The sequence below is a fragment of the Sardina pilchardus genome, chromosome 17 (genome assembly GCF_963854185.1).
Source record: "Sardina pilchardus chromosome 17, fSarPil1.1, whole genome shotgun sequence".
Taxonomy (NCBI): Eukaryota; Metazoa; Chordata; class Actinopteri; order Clupeiformes; family Clupeidae; genus Sardina; species Sardina pilchardus.
The window spans coordinates 11,865,875-11,869,983 of NC_085010.1; the positions used below are offsets into that span (position 1 = coordinate 11,865,875).

The 4,109-nt window shown below is 39.5% G+C and overlaps 1 long non-coding RNA gene across 1 annotated transcript; it reads right to left on the minus strand.

Annotated features, from left to right (window-relative positions):
• Positions 1-2,102: 2,102 nt before the first annotated feature.
• LOC134062329 (uncharacterized) lies at positions 2,103-2,922 on the minus strand. The gene is made up of 2 exons (XR_009935433.1): positions 2,827-2,922; positions 2,103-2,725 (listed from the first exon to the last, which is right to left on the minus strand). It is a non-coding gene; the product is annotated as an uncharacterized LOC134062329 (long non-coding RNA).
• Positions 2,923-4,109: the final 1,187 nt, after the last annotated feature.

Sequence of the window (4,109 nt, forward strand, 5' to 3'; positions counted from 1 at the left end):
TGTGAACCTAGCGAGCAGTATGCAGTGTGTGAAAATTTTGATTTTACCAGTATTCAAAAGTTCCCAGGATGTTGTACTAATGGTGGCAAAATCCTCAGTGTACCAACGATGCTCACTACTCAGATACTGCATCCCATAATGCATAGCGATTATTTCCAGTTTCAGAAAAATTCAACAACGCTGGCAGACAGCGAAAGGACAAGTAGCCTATGGCAAACCGGAGGCGAAGAATACAAATGTGATTATTGTTTGGGTGTTTTGGTATGGAACGTTTCGTGGCTTCTGTTATTGTGGAAGTTTTAGTAGGCTAGGCCTATTGTGTTCATGTGCAAGTGAAATAGCCCAGCTTATCCAAAGCTAACATGAACTAGCTGGCGGTCAATGGAAATGAATGATATTAGAAAGTTAAGTCGTATAAGCATCAAGCTTGTCTAGCTCTTGTTCACGTCGTTATTAACATTTACCAGTGTTCGCTTAATTATTAGTTATCGTTCTTGGTGTGAACGACCGTTAGTGTTCTGTATAACTGTCAGAACTCTATTCATAAGTTTAGTCAGCACCGCAACAAAGCGTTAGCCTACCAACTTTGTCAGCATAAATTGGTCGACTAGTCTGTGACCCACAGTTTACCATCGCCAGCGTATCTGATGCACCTGTGGAAAACAGCTGATGGATTAGTAAAATCAAGTGAGCAAGCTTACGGTGACGTTGGTCATTTTAACGCAATGCCGCAATGCATTCTAGAGAGCTCAACGTAGATTTTAATCAATACCATGTTATAGTTAGGCTATGTGTTCTGTTCCGAGTAGCCTATTTAGAGGTAGACTTGAAGAAATAACTAATCAATTTAAAGTGAGCGCAATTACGTCTGATATTTTGGGGAATTCTTCACGTTTATCCCGTTAGTGACACATGCTCAGGCTATACACTAATCCAGCGAAACACGGAAGTAACACAAAACCGCCATTACTGCGTGCCTGGCTGCTAAGAAATTAGCCTGTTGGTTCCATAGGCGGCTGTTGCAGAAGTTAGCTGTCATTAATACACGTCTTAATACCTTATGGTGTTAATAAATTACCTTCATTGGTAAGTTTTGGTACAGTCTGACATCATTGATCCAATGTTCCCTTTCACCTGACATTTTCATTCATTAGCAGTCCTCTCGTTAGACATTCTCTGACAGGATGCTTTCATTGAAAAGCACAGACAAGACGTCACTCGTCACACTCGCAGGCACGCAGTAATGGCGATATTCAAGATGGCAGCGCCCATAAAGTTCGCGCTGGATTAGTGTATAGCCTAATGATTTGTGTTCGTTGCTAAACGAAGCGAATCTAAATGTGGAGTAGGCCTACTGAGCATGTTCCTCCAGTCTAGTTGTGTCCAGATATTGGCTTTTTATACAGTGATGCATCTACAGCCTAAAGCACGCACCGCCACCTACTTGCAAGAAAAACGTCTGGTATTGGCAATTAGTCGAACTACCTCATTCATTTGTATAAGACTGCAGTGGGAAACGAGTTAAGCTGAAATGCATTAATCATTGCATTTCAATTCTAGCGTTCTTGGAAATTTAGAACATCACAAGTTTGCTTTTGTTTATGTAAAGCACGTTGCATGAAATGGGCTATAGCCTATAAATAAACTTGACTTGACATGGCAGGAGGATTGTTCTGTTTACTTATCAAATCAGCCAGCTTTTGGGCTACACTGGAGTCTGGACATCTGGAGAAAGCATAGCCTACCCATGAAGAATCTCTGTGTGATGTTTCATATATAATATGTTTATGGATAAATAAAATCACCCAAGCTTATTAATCCAGACTCAATTTCGGATATAATGGAATTTAAATAACAGAAAAGAATACAATGAATTGATACAAAAGTTATAAGAGTTAGGCTAAGAGGATGCACAAGCTGTGAAATCAGGTAAGTGCAGTGTTATAAAATTATTGTTGTGCTGCCATCAGAGTGCCAACAATGTTCATAAAACATTTCTCTAGTGTTGATCAGTGGAGAGAGTAGCACTTCTGTGTGTCCTACCGTTTTGATATGTCTTAGGCTGTGGTGAGAGCCAACAAACAAGCAAGGAGAAGAAGGTCTGCAATACTGATGGTCTTTAATCTCGTTCTTCAGCAGGAATTCAGAGTGATTAGACCAATATGCCTAGAGAAACTAACAATATTGTAGCCCACAGTTGTCTTTTCTTATGAAGGCGTATGCAACCATGGTTAATGGATCAAAAAGGTGTCATTATTGGCAAGACTTGGGTTTGCAACTAAGTGAAATGTGAAATTAAGTAAATGTAACTGTGCTACACTGACAATTGATAATCCCATAATGACCACTGTATGACAGTTACCTTACAAATGACACTAAACATTGAACAAAATACTTTCAATTGATTAAAATGTCTGAACTTTAACATCAAGAAAAACAACAAGTGCACATTCTCTCAGAATGACCCCAGGGGACAATATTGCTAACTGAATGGCAACACTATTCTATCTAGGCTATTGTCCGTCTCCTCTTTGGAGATGTGGATCTGAAGAACGACTTCTGTCAATGCCCTTGTGGACACACTTGAAGTGGACTGTGATGGAGGCTGGGGGAGAGACTGGAGGTTGTCATCATTCAGTATTGGTTATCCAGTGCCACCTCCTACAGGGTTGTTGCAGAAGCCTTCGATGTTCCCAAGACCACTGTGCATGACGTTGTGCCAGTCCTAGAGATAGAGGTTACATCTTTTACCATCTTAGACACTTTCTTATAAACACTCATTTAAAATCAAATATTAGTAAGGAGAAAATTATTTTCTGCCATTACCATTTTATTTTCCATCATTAGGCTATACCAGAGCCCTAGACATTCTCTGGTTATACCCAAATCCGGCTATGATATCACTTATCAAAGAGCAGTAGGCTTAAACTGGGAACTGTTTTGAACCAGGTGCTCATTTCTCAGTACCAAAGCAACTTAAGGCTGGCTTACATTGCACGATTTTGGTCTGTTTTAACAGTCGGCGACTAAATTTCCAAAATCGGGCGGAAATCTTGGGAGTTGTACTGAAATCGCAGCGCGCTCCCGTCATCTAAATCGTTTAGTGTAAGGTGCCAATCTTAGCGGTTTTAAGTCCGTCGGAGGCAGTCTTTTTCTAGTTTTGCCGTTACGACAATATCAAACATGTTTGATATTATCGGAAGTCTTTTCAGTCGTGGCTCATGCAAATAGTGACGTGAACATTAAAAACCAATAGTAACCTTGCGCGAACATGAAACAGGAAGGGGCAAAATAGGCGACAGCTGTAGCCTTTATGATTATTTGTTATTTCATTTCTTATAATTTATTAGTCGGTTGTTCTACGTGACAGAACAGCTCTATATCTGTTAGTGATGTCACACATCAAACAATGCTGCAGAAACGCGAAAAAATTACTTTGATATGAGTAGGCTATCATGTGATTTCCTGTGAATGATGACGTGTAGCCTATTGCACGATGGAAATAATTTGAGGGAATCTAGCAGCAGTCTTGTAAATAGTGACCCACAGTCTTTGCAAAATCCTAATCTGAGACTGGCCTGTGACTAAAAACTCAATGAATTGTCTTTAGATGTGAGAGGGTCTGAGACTGTAGTTTTTCAAAAATCTTTTCCAAATCTTTGCAAAGTCTGGCAATGTAAGGTAGGCTTTAGCTATCAAAGATTGTCACATTACACTTTTGTAAATTAAACTTATTTTTTAAAAGTACGAATAGAGTTCTGTCAGTTATAACTGACAGAATACTTAGGAGATAAGGGCCGTTCACACCAAGAATGATAACCATAACGATAACTAGGCTATAAATAAACATTGCTCTCGTTAATGTGAATGACGACGTTACCTAGAGGCTAGAAAATCGTCATGCTATTTAGCGACTTAGCAAGCTAACAGGTTTCTACCATTCATTTCCATTGAGCGCCAGTTAGTTTACGTTAGCTTTGGTTAAGTTGGGCTATTTATTCACTTGCACATACACAAATACAGCTCTACAGTAATAAAACTTCCACAATAACAGAAGCCACGAAACATTCCATACCAAAACACCCAACTAATACTCACATTTGTGCTCT